At 38.5% G+C, this 12935-nt stretch overlaps 2 pseudogenes; both read right to left on the reverse strand.

Annotated features, from left to right (window-relative positions):
* Positions 1-1277: 1277 nt before the first annotated feature.
* On the reverse strand, positions 1278-2624 carry LOC109869951 (homeobox protein Hox-B1b-like; annotated as a pseudogene).
* A 288-nt stretch (positions 2625-2912) lies between these two features.
* On the reverse strand, positions 2913-9010 carry LOC109869950 (homeobox protein Hox-B3a-like; annotated as a pseudogene).
* Positions 9011-12935: the final 3925 nt, after the last annotated feature.

The following is a 12935-nucleotide window of genomic DNA, read 5'->3' on the forward strand; positions in this document are numbered from 1 at the left end:
ATTGAATGTAGGTTACCTGCTCTGCGTGTGTTCACGTGTGTATAATTGCCTCGGCTTAGAGCGTAGGCTACCGGCGGTGGTGTCGTCTTAGTGGAAGGTAAACGCAAGTAAGCCCCGTTTACCCACCTTTTCAGAAAAATGCAGTGAAAGTATAGGGACCATTACTTTATGTATTTAATGTACTTAATGTTTACCCACATGTTTTTTTTTTACCACTAGCCTACATTACTGGCTACCAGTAGGCCAATTTGAAGTTCGTGGTAATGCACATTTTAGCCTAGACTAGTAAATTGACAGTGTGTGTTAGGGTGATCATCACGTTTTTCCTGGGACAGTTTCAGACCCATTTCAGGTGTCCTGACTTTTCAGGCTATAAAAATTGTACATTTGTCAACAAGATTAATCAATTAATTTAGGCCTAATCGATGACAATTGCTGAATGTCATTAGGCACACGTTTTGGTGTTTTGTAACAGATGTATATTTACATTCATCAAATGGTTCGAATATACATGCAGTTTGGATGCTGGAATTATTTTGGAGTGGAAGAACATGCACAGGTAGCCTACTTATTGACGTGATTTGTTTGACAATCAGATGAAAATATAATGACTGGTTGTGTTCATGCCACATTAAAAGGTCATTCATTTTGACCGTTGAAATTATATTTTTATTAGCCCCATAAACAATTTGGAAATCTGGTAACACTTCTAGTGTGAAACCTGGCGCCCTGCAATTTGTTGTCATGTTTAGAACCACTGGATGTATTCCGAGGTGTAGAGGTCATTAGTAGCCATCCCATGTGTGGTGAAAGACTTCTCGTGTCACATTATGCAAAGAAAAACGATGAGTAAAACTCAACTGCAAAGAGAGACAGAACATTGTATATTAGTTGTAGTTTTATAATATATATATATATATATATATATAGAAATCAATAATACGAGATTGACAATCGACCTGATTCCTGAGTAGCCTGATTTAAAATAGTTTCACAAAACAGCGATATATTTTGCTTTCAAAATACTATTTGCATACAAATAACACCAAGAAGAAGAACTATAGATTTATATATTTTTTGCACCATATCCTTATCGTCATACTTTATAGCCTACTGTATGGGAACATTCCGTTCACTCAGAAATATGGAAATCAGCACAAATACAGACTTACATTTTCAAAACAAATATTTCATAAATTTTATTTCTCTCATAATTAGTTCAATTATAAGTCGAATTTGTCTGAAAATACCATGTGTGAATAGTGCAAACATTACACTGAATTGTTTGCAGGAATTAGTGCGCCTTAATCCTACCTGTAAAACCTGAGTTATCCTTGAAAATGTGATAAGCAAAGTGCAGCATTTCAAATATTATTTGTAAAATGATTGCTTTTGGTCTTCGAGCTTGGTGACACATCAGGAGAAGATGGGGTGATCTCTACCACATCATTAGCCGGTGCTGCGGTGTCTATAAAAACCGTGCCTGCTTTCTCACGCTTTTTCTGCTTCATCCTGCGGTTTTGGAACCAAATTTTAACTTGAGTTTCGTTGTGCTCTTCAGCGGCAATTTCCACTCGACCGGCCCTGGTTGTTGAAATGGAACTACTTCTCGAGCTCTGTCAGCTGCTTTGTGGTGAAGTTGATGTGGATTACATTCTTTTGGCCAGGGACTCCATATTGTTAAACTGTAAAAGTGAATGAATTGGATGAAGGAACTGATTCAATAAATGTAATTTTGAACGAAGAAATGAAAACAGGAATCAACTATGTAGACTTATGTGATGATTATGTGATGATTGTGAGCAGCCAAGCAAACAGTGCAGTTATAATTATACAGAAACACATTCTATATTTGATCATTTATATTACGCATCACGGTACATTTGTTTATGCACAAACATGGACAGCACACACATTGATTAGGCAGCGTCTCTGTTAAATGTCCTAAAAAAAAATATATATTTTGTAATGTTGTCAATAAATGAACTTTTGTCATGACAATGTTATTTCTGACCATGTCCTAGTAGTTAACCAACCTGTTTTACGGGATTCCTCTTAACTTTCATCCAGTCGAAAGTTTTTTTAAGTTTGATCGGCAGAATCCTTATCACTACATTGGGAAGGAACTAATCTCGAGTAAATACTCTCCAAGTCTTCTTGCTGCCCCTGTTTCCCACTGCTAAAGTGAAGATACTAGCTGCTTGGTGCCGACCCTGGCCCACTGTTCCCCTCGTCCAGGGGGGGGGGGGGGGGGGCATGTTCGTTCCCATGGCTGAAACAGGAATCACAGGCGACAGAATGAAACCTCGTTCTTTCTCATGATTGAGAGCGTATTGATGAAGTCCATAGTCCAAGTTGGGCCCTGTTGGCGAGCAATACACAAGAGTTTCCCGTTGTGCCAAACTGGAGATCTATATGCTGTGGCTGATGCTGGCGGATAATGTGGCTCGAAGTCTTATGCTGAGGCACCGAAGAACCTGCCCATCGGACCCATAACTATCACTTGTTGCACATGAATTGGAAGACGAGGACATGTAAACATTGTTTCAATTGTGGTATCCGGCCTTGGCATTGAATATGTTCGTCCCCCGGTTATTACTTGTATAATCTAAGTAAGAACTCATACTGTATTGTTATGGCAAAATTAATGATGACGGATCATTTATCTTCCCTGTGCCCTAACCTTTAGGTTGTATGTCAAAGCTGTAAAACTGCCTACCAAAGCTCATATCACCTTAGTGACAGGCCATGTGACTCACTTTAGGTCAATGGCAAGGCACCTACAGCAGTTTGTCAAGTCGGAATCATCCATCAAACGTTTCACATTTACACGACAAATGGTTGAATCAAACTCGCCCATCAATTTGATAAGAACGCAAACACGTAACAGAGCTTCAGCAAATAGCTTCTGGTCAGACTGTGGGAGAATGATAAAGTCTTAAAAAATGAAAGATTTCGTTTCTCGATATTTTAGAGTTCGAAGCAATCGGTTGATTTGGATGGGCTGCGTGCTCGAAGTAGTCAATTAGCTGTGCTTTTTTTACGAGTGTGCTAAGAAAAGGCCTATGTAAGTTTAGTTTACTGAAATGTTCCATTGTCATTCATGAGGTTTACAAGATGATACAAGATTGGTGTATGATAGCCTACCATGCATCTTCCATGAAAATGATGTTCCCAATGTGTATAAGTAAAGCAGCTCGTGAATTATTTTATTAACTCGGCGTGTTTTACTGGCTGAGAGATAAGTTTAGAGAGTCTTGAATGCAATGATCAATCTTACTCTAAACGCTTGACAGCTGATTCTTCAATTTGTTCAAGCGGGAACAAAGAAACGGATAAATCATTGAGCCTTTTAGACTTTTAACCATGTATTTATTGCATACAATTTTCAGCAGACTACACTTCGTGTGGCCTATTTCATTTGACATATTTTAATACTTTTCATGTATTTTAAATTGAGTAGATTTATAGGTAAGGCATGCTCTTTTTTTGTGTCATAACTAAATAACACACAGGTGCTGTAGAACGTCTGAACAACACATGCATTTTATTCAACAATACGACAATTCTTCGTCAGCATATAGCCTACTTGATAGAGTATATAAAAATATATCACAATTAAATAACATTTTGAGGAACATTGATTGATTCATCGGTCCCTCGAGCATAAAGAGTCGGTCAGCTGTTATCACTAAGCCCTATGATAAAAATTGTCAGTCTTACAGAATAAAAAATAAGAATTTCCCATAAATTAATTTAATAAATAGCCTATAAATAACACAAAATAACATTGTAATAAATGTGTTTCTAATATTCCAATGCATGCCTGCTCCAATTATAAAAGTACACCATGTCAAGTCCAGCACAAACACACAAGTGAGAAACGTTTTTGCCTTATATTGATTTAAATTTGAACTACATTTGATGTTTTACATTAACCTGTGGTTTCAGATAATTAGATAAGAAACCAAAACAATACAAATAGAGAACTGCCCAACAGGATCAATAGCCTGCAGGTGCTGCATGCATTTGGATATTGCGAGTAATGTGCCTTTGCGCAACAACAAAAAAGTTTAATTGCACAACCTGAAGTTTGGATTCCATCAACTAATGAGTCAGTTTAAGAGCGTGCTTGATTATCTCTTGAGAAGAATTATGCCCCAACAGGTATGATGTGTTTGGATCACATTGTAGGTTTATGTTGCCTTGATGTCATCTGTGCATTATTATTACACAAGTTATTTATCCCATATGCAGTGAATGGCAAGTTCACGTCAACATAAACAGGGTCATCTTGAGCATTATGAATAAAATACTATGATTGTCCTGCATACTGCATGGAGCATATTCTGGGGTTGTGTTGGTCTTTTTCTGTTGGGTTTTCATTGAGTTTGAATAGACTGGTGCACTAACATAATATTTTTGTTGAAGCTTCTTAAATGTAACTAAATGCAATCTACTTGAATCCCCCCAAAGTAATTATTTATCATGAGAGGGCCATAAACAATAACTAGTAATGCTACATACTCCAAGAAAGGTTCAAATATTACCTTTCTGGTAAAAATAGTTATACATTGCTGAGGTGTAGTCACTTTTGAGGACAAGCTCTAGTACACAGTACAAATATCATAAAATATGAAAAGATGAAATATGAAAATATGAAACAACATTTCCTATTCAACAAAACTGTATGAATAAGGCTTCACATATTTTTCTAAATATAGTTTAATACATTTATAAAACAACTAACTATACGTTTTCACCTTCCTTATAACTGTAAAATACATATTTGTATATTTAGAGTTAGAGAAAATGTGCATATTTTCTAAAGGTCTCTCTTTATCAAAACCTCTGCCCCCATTGCGGTGAATGTCTCGAAGAGCTCTAGCTTGGTTTACTGAACTCCTTAGGAGCTCGCCTTTCATCTCATATTTATTTTATCCATCCATGACAAACAGAAAGTGGTTTTATTTCAAATCTATGAATTATTTTAGATTACTGGCTATAAATCGATCTCTGAATGTGTGAAAACACTCTCTTCTTCTGCATTACGATGTAAGGATTCGAGGCATATGTGGTGTTAGTGGCATTGACATAGGGTTCAGCTCGGAGTTGATGGACAGTTGAAAGAGCAAATGAAATGGTAGGAGGGACATCCTAGCTTCAAGTGGAGTCAGATTTCAAATCCAGCTTCATACAGGCAGAAGATACATACTCCTGTTTCAGTGAGAAACAGGGCTACCGTTCAATGCAAGCCGTTTCCACATATCGATTTATGAGCAAAAATGTTGGTCGGAAACCAGTACCAGAACCAAGCAGGTCCCCTAAACAGGGGATTTTACATCGAAGAGCTTTTAAAAGTGCAATATGCAGATATCGCTCCGCCATTTCCTGGTTGCTAAACTTCTAATAGTTCCCCAAATTTCAGTTTATGTGACAAAACAAGCAATGCATAGTGTAGAGAATCATTGTACCGTCTAAACCACTGTGAAATATATAGTCAATGACCCAAAATATTGTATTTTCAGCTGTTTAAAGCTGGTGTACAAAACCTAATGTAAAAGATGCAAAAACAAAACTTAAGAATGGGAAGCATAAAAATAGCACAAATTGAACAGATCTACTGCTTCTTTGACTTGCTGTCAATGAGAATGACAGATCTATAACTCCCATTTCTATGTGAATTTGGTCAGTCACCCAGAAAGTTACATATTGCAGCTTTAAAGATGACGGGGAAACAGCGTCATAATCATCATCATCATCATCATCATCATCATCATCATCATCATCACCCATTGCATTAATATAACTAAGACTGGTAAGAGCTTCTGGGCTACCAGATTAAGAGCACAGTCCTTTAACTTTTCATCTTTCTTGTACTTTATTGTACTTCTCAGATTTTGAAACCAAATCTTGATCTGCCTTTCCTTTAAATTGAGTTGGTTAGGCATCTCCACGCGCCTAAGATGGCACAGGAAACGATTTAAGTGGAACACCTCGAGCTCCACCAACTGGCGGCTTGTGTACCTCTTTACCAGAGAATTCTGCCGGGATAAAATTAAATGTAACATAATCATAAATGGAATCGTATCAACATTATATTATATTACATTATATCAACATTTAAGCTTCAGTCGAAACTGGAAATAGGCTACAATTAGCCATTTTGCCTACTGTCCATCTGTTTGGCTACGCATTTGAATACACACCATATACTTTTACAGGTTTGTCTCTGTTGTTCTTTTTACAGATCTGCCTTGTTGACTCCTTCATCCATGGGAAGATGCTTTTGGTGAAGGTAGAATTTGAGTTAGGGTCACGCTCCTTTGGGTGCTGTGAATGCTGTGATTTGTTGTTGCCATTTAACTGCGATGAGCAATCCAAATCCTTCAGGTTGCTCTGGCTCTCCAGGTGGGCCAAGGGTTGGTGGGCTGGTGCGTCATGATTGTGTCTACACCCATTGACACCTTGATATGGGGAATCTCCAAATATACAGTGCCTTGCGAAAGTATTCGGCCCCCTTGAACTTTGCGACCTTTTGCCACATTTCAGGCTTCAAACATAAAGATATAAAACTGTATTTTTTTGTGAAGAATCAACAACAAGTGGGACACAATCATGAAGTGGAACAACATTTATTGGATATTTCAAACTTTTTTAACAAATCAAAAACTGAAAAATTGGGCGTGCAAAATTATTCAGCCCCCTTAAGTTAATACTTTGTAGCGCCACCTTTTGCTGCGATTACAGCTGTAAGTCGCTTGGGGTATGTCTCTATCAGTTTTGCACATCGAGAGACTGACATTTTTTCCCATTCCTCCTTGCAAAACAGCTCGAGCTCAGTGAGGTTGGATGGAGAGCATTTGTGAACAGCAGTTTTCAGTTCTTTCCACAGATTCTCGATTGGATTCAGGTCTGGACTTTGACTTGGCCATTCTAACACCTGGATATGTTTATTTTTGAACCATTCCATTGTAGATTTTGCTTTATGTTTTGGATCATTGTCTTGTTGGAAGACAAATCTCCGTCCCAGTCTCAGGTCTTTTGCAGACTCCATCAGGTTTTCTTCCAGAATGGTCCTGTATTTGGCTCCATCCATCTTCCCATCAATTTTAACCATCTTCCCTGTCCCTGCTGAAGAAAAGCAGGCCCAAACCATGATGCTGCCACCACCATGTTTGACAGTGGGGATGGTGTGTTCAGGGTGATGAGCTGTGTTGCTTTTACGCCAAACATAACGTTTTGCATTGTTGCCAAAAAGTTCAATTTTGGTTTCATCTGACCAGAGCACCTTCTTCCACATGTTTGGTGTGTCTCCCAGGTGGCTTGTGGCAAACTTTAAATGACACTTTTTATGGATATCTTTAAGAAATGGCTTTCTTCTTGCCACTCTTCCATAAAGGCCAGATTTGTGCAATATACGACTGATTGTTGTCCTATGGACAGAGTCTCCCACCTCAGCTGTAGATCTCTGCAGTTCATCCAGAGTGATCATGGGCCTCTTGGCTGCATCTCTGATCAGTCTTCTCCTTGTATGAGCTGAAAGTTTAGAGGGACGGCCAGGTCTTGGTAGATTTGCAGTGGTCTGATACTCCTTCCATTTCAATATTATCGCTTGCACAGTGCTCCTTGGGATGTTTAAAGCTTGGGAAATCTTTTTGTATCCAAATCCGGCTTTAAACTTCTTCACAACACTATCTCGGACCTGCCTGGTGTGTTCCTTGTTCTTCATGATGCTCTCTGCGCTTTTAACGGACCTCTGAGACTATCACAGTGCAGGTGCATTTATACGGAGACTTGATTACACACAGGTGGATTGTATTTATCATCATTAGTCATTTAGGTCAACATTGGATCATTCAGAGATCCTCACTGAACTTCTGGAGAGAGTTTGCTGCACTGAAAGTAAAGGGGCTGAATAATTTTGCACGCCCAATTTTCAGTTTTTGATTTGTTAAAACAGTTTGAAATATCCAATAAATGTCGTTCCACTTCATGATTGTGTCTTGTGATTCTTCACAAAAAAATACAGTTTTATATCTTTATGTTTGAAGCCTGAAATGTGGCAAAGTTCAAGGGGGCCGAATACTTTCGCAAGGCACTGTATATGGAACAAAAATATAAACGCAACATGCAACAATTTTTACGATATTGCTGTTACAGTTCATATGAGGAAATCAGTCCATTGAAATAAATTCCTTAGGCCCTAATCTATGGATTTCAGATATGCATTGGTTGTCACATACCTTTTAAGTTAAGCCTGTCGATAGTCTCAATCATGAAGTCCCATTTACAGAAAAACATAAACAAAACCCTAACTTGCCACTGGCAGACTACCCATTTCTATATTCAATATCAGATACAGTGCCTTCAGAAAGTATTCACACCCGTTGACTTGTTCCACATTTTGTTGTGTTACAAAGTAGGATTAAAAGGGATTGAACTGTCATTTTTTTGTCAACTATCCACACAAAATACTCTGTAATGTCAAAGTGGAAGACAAAATATTACATTTGTAAAAAATTATTATAATAATAATTTTTAAAACAGTAATATAACACTTGATTAGATACATATTCATCCCACTGAGTCAATACATGTTAGAATCACCTTTGGGAGCGATTACAGCTGTGAGTCTTTTTTTCACAAAGGATCTAACGTGGTCAACACACACCAGCACAGTCGTGAAGAAGGCAAGGCAGCGCCTCTTACCCATCAGGAGGCGGAAAAGATTTAGCATGGGTCCTCAGATCCTCACAAAATTCTACAGCTGCGCCATCGAGAGCATCTTGACTGGCTGCATCATCCCCTTAGTATGGTAAATGCACCGCCATTGCCCACAAAGCGCTACAGAGGGTGGTACAGACAACCCAGTACATCACTGGGGCCGAGCTCCCTGCCATCCAGGACCTCTATACCAGAGGAAAGCCCGAGAAATTGCCAAAGACTCCAGCCACTCAAGCCATAGACTGTTCACTCTGCTACCGTCTGGCAAAGGGTACCAGAGCATCGGCTCTCGGACCAATAGGCTCCAAGACAGCTTCTACCCCCAAGCGGCAGGGTAGCCTAGTGGTTAGAGTGTTGGACTAGTAACTGAAAGGTTGCAAGATCAAATCCCTGACCTGACAAGGTAAAAATCTGTCGTTCTAAACAAGACAGTTAACCCCCTGTTCCTAGGCTGTCATTGAAAACAAGAATTTGTTCTTAACTGACTTTCCTAATAAAAAAATAAATAAGACTGCTAAATAGCCATAACATGATGCAGCCACCACCATGCTTGAAAATATGGAGAGTGGTACTCTGTGATGTGTTGGATTTGCCCCAAACATAATGTTTTTTTTGTATTCAGGATATAAAGTTCACAGCCATTAAACACCATTGGCCTCATGGTGAAATCCCTGAAGAGTTTTCTTCCTCTCCAGCAACTGAGTTAAGAAGGATGCCAGTATCTTTGTAGTGTTTGTGTATGGATACACCATCCAAAGTATAATTAATAGTTAATAGCATAATTCACCATGCTCAAAGGGATTTTCAATGTCTGCTTTATTTTATTTTTTACCCATCTACCAATAGGTGCCCTTCTTTGCAAGACATTGGAACACCTCCCTGTACTTTGTGGTTGAATCCGTGTTTGAAATTCACTGTTTGACTGTCGGACTTTGCAGATAACTGTATGTGGGGTACAGAGATGAGGTAGTCATTCAAAAATGTTAAACGCAAAAATTGCACAAAGAGTGAGTCCATGCAACTTATTATGTTAATTGTTAAAGACATTTTTACTCCTGAACTTATTTAGGCTTGCCATTGTAGTGGTTTATTTGTTGTCTGTTGTGAGAGAAAAAAATGGTGTCCTTAGGGCACCATTGGGAATGAGACCCTGTCTCAATTGAGCTACCCTGAATAAATAAAAGTTAATAAAAAAAGGAAAATAAAAATAACTGTTAATGGTATGTGGTGTAAATGTCTAATAACGTTTATTTACATTTACATTGATATCTTCAACATTAAGAAAATCAAGGTCTCTAAATTCATGATAACGATTATGCTGTAAAGGGTATGCTGTTATAAGTAACCAAAATAGGTAAAACATAAGATTAGACACAGTTGTTTTGAAGAGAAAACAAATGTCCTTTGGTATGGAGGCATACAGCTTTATGAACTCTGCTTGAACCGCGCGCGAGCCATATGGTCATAAATCAAAAAGAAAATAGCCAACCATTTACAAGCATTTTTCAGCCCTCGGCTTACCTTCTTTTAGCGTAGTGTAGCCATAACGTAGATCGCGGAACTACAGACTAAATATGATTCATTTCACATACATTGCCTCTAGAATCAATAACGAGAGCTCTATCCTTTCAAAAACATAAAGGAGTATTCAAATCCAGTTCCAATGATTGGTTGCCTATAAACCATCGGCGGGAGGCGCCCACTGTGGGAGAGGTCGTAGGAGAACATGGGTAGCTTTTAGCCTACGAAGCTGACTAGAAAGCGAAGAAGAGTAATGGCCACATCGCCAATTGGGAAACACCATTCGCCGATCACCAGGATCTCATTCCGTAAATAAGAATCAAATCAAATTTTATTAGAAGCATACACATATTTAACAGATGTTATTGCGGGTGTAAATGCTTGTGTTCCTAGGTCCAACAGTGCAGTCATATCTAATAATGCAAAACAAATCACGCAAATCTAAAAAGTAAAATAATGGAATTAAGAAATATATAAATATTAGGATGAGCAATGTCAGAGTCCGGAATATAAATATATACAGTATGTATTGTAGTTTACTTGCCTTACATTAATTAATTTAGGATATAATTGCTGACGTGGACATGGCTGCCTCGTGGACTATGATTAGTTGTTTTAACATTAGTAAATCCATTTGATTTGCAAATCCTGTTTATTGTATTTAATCCCCCCTGTTACCAATCGGCATCGCATGAGAAGAGCAGCAGGAGGCCTTGCCGTTTTTAATAATCATTTGTCATATAACAATGTAAACGAGTCCGATTTTATATGTATATATAAAACAAAAAAGGCTGTGGAACCAGTTACTTAATAATAAGTTAGATATATATATATATATATATATATATATAGTACCAGTCAAAAGTTTGGACACACCTACTCATTCCAGGGTTTTTCTTTATTTGTACTATTTTCTACATTGTAGAATAACAGTGAAGACACCAAAACTATTAAATAACACATGGAATCATGTAGTAAGCAAAAAAAGTGTTAAACAAATCTAAATAGATTTTAGATTCTTTTGCCTTGATGACAGCTTTGCACACTCTTGGCATTCTCTCAACCAGCTTCACCTGAAATTTTATTTATTTTTATTTATTTTACCTTTATTTAACCAGGTAGGCAAGTTGAGAACAAGTTCTCATTTACAATTGCGACCTGGCCAAGATAAAGCAAAGCAGTTCGACAGATAAAACGACACAGAGTTACACATGGAGTAAAAACAAACATACAGTCAATAATGCAGTATAAACAAGTCTATATACAATGTGAGCAAATGAGGTGGGAAGGGAGGTAAAGGCAAAAAAGGCCATGATGGCAAAGTAAATACAATATAGCAAGTAAAATACTGGAATGGTAGTTTTGCAATGGAAGAATGTGCAAAGTAGAAATAAAAATAATGGGGTGCAAAGGAGCAAAATAAATAAATAAATAAAAATTAAATACAGTTGGGAAAGAGGTAGTTGTTTGGGCTAAATTATAGGTGGTCTATGTACAGGTGCAGTAATCTGTGAGCTGCTCTGACAGTTGGTGCTTAAAGCTAGTGAGGGAGATAAGTGTTTCCAGTTTCAGAGATTTTTGTAGTTCGTTCCAGTCATTGGCAGCAGAGAACTGGAAGGAGAGGCGGCCAAAGAAAGAATTGGTTTTGGGGGTGACTAGAGAGATATACCTGCTGGAGCGTGTGCTACAGGTGGGAGATGCTATGGTGACCAGCGAGCTGAGATAAGGGGGGACTTTACCTAGCAGGGTCTTGTAGATGACATGGAGCCAGTGGGTTTGGCGACGAGTATGAAGCGAAATGCTTTCCAAACGATTCCCACATATGTTGTGCACTTGTTGGCTGCTTTACCTTCACTCTGCAGTCCATCTCTTCCCAAACCATCTCAAATTGGGTTGAGGTCGGGTGATTGTGGAGGCCAGGTCATCTGTTGGAGCACTCCGTCACTCTCCTTCTTGGTCAAATAGCCCTTACACAGCCTGGAGGTGTGTTGGGTCATTGTCCTGTCGAAAAACCAATTATAGTACCACTAAGCGCAAACCAGACTAGATGGCGTATAGCTGTGGAATACTGTGGTAGCCATGCTGGTTAAGTGTTACTTGAATTCTAAATAAATCACAGACAGTGTCACCAGCAAAGCACCCCCAAACCATCACACCTCCTTCATGCTTCACGGTAGGAACCCACACATGAAAAGATCATCTGTTCACCTACTCTGCGTCTCACAAAGACACAAATCTCAAATTTGGATTCATCATACCAAAGGACAGAGTTCCACCGGTCTAATGTCCTTTGCTCATGTTTCTTAGCCCAATCAAGTCTCTTCTTCTTATTGGTGTCCTTTAGTAGTGGTTTCTATGCAGCAATTTGACCATGAAGGCCTGATTCACCCAGTCTCCTCTGAACAGTTGATGTTGAGATGTGTCTGTTACTTGAACTCTGTGAAACATTTATTTTGGCTGTAATTTCTGAGGCTGGTAACTCTAATAAACTTATCCTCTGCAGCAGAGGTAACTGTAGGTCTTCCTTTCCTGTGGCGGCCCTCATTGAGAGCCAGTTTCATCATAGCGCTTGATGGTTTTTGAGACTGCACTTGAAGAAACTTTCAAAGTTCTTGAAATTGTCTGCATTGACTGACCTTCATGTCTTAAATTAATGAGGGACTGTCATTTCTTATTTGAGATGTTCT

Source organism: Oncorhynchus kisutch, linkage group LG25 (assembly GCF_002021735.2).
Source record: "Oncorhynchus kisutch isolate 150728-3 linkage group LG25, Okis_V2, whole genome shotgun sequence".
Classification (NCBI taxonomy): Eukaryota; Metazoa; Chordata; class Actinopteri; order Salmoniformes; family Salmonidae; genus Oncorhynchus; species Oncorhynchus kisutch.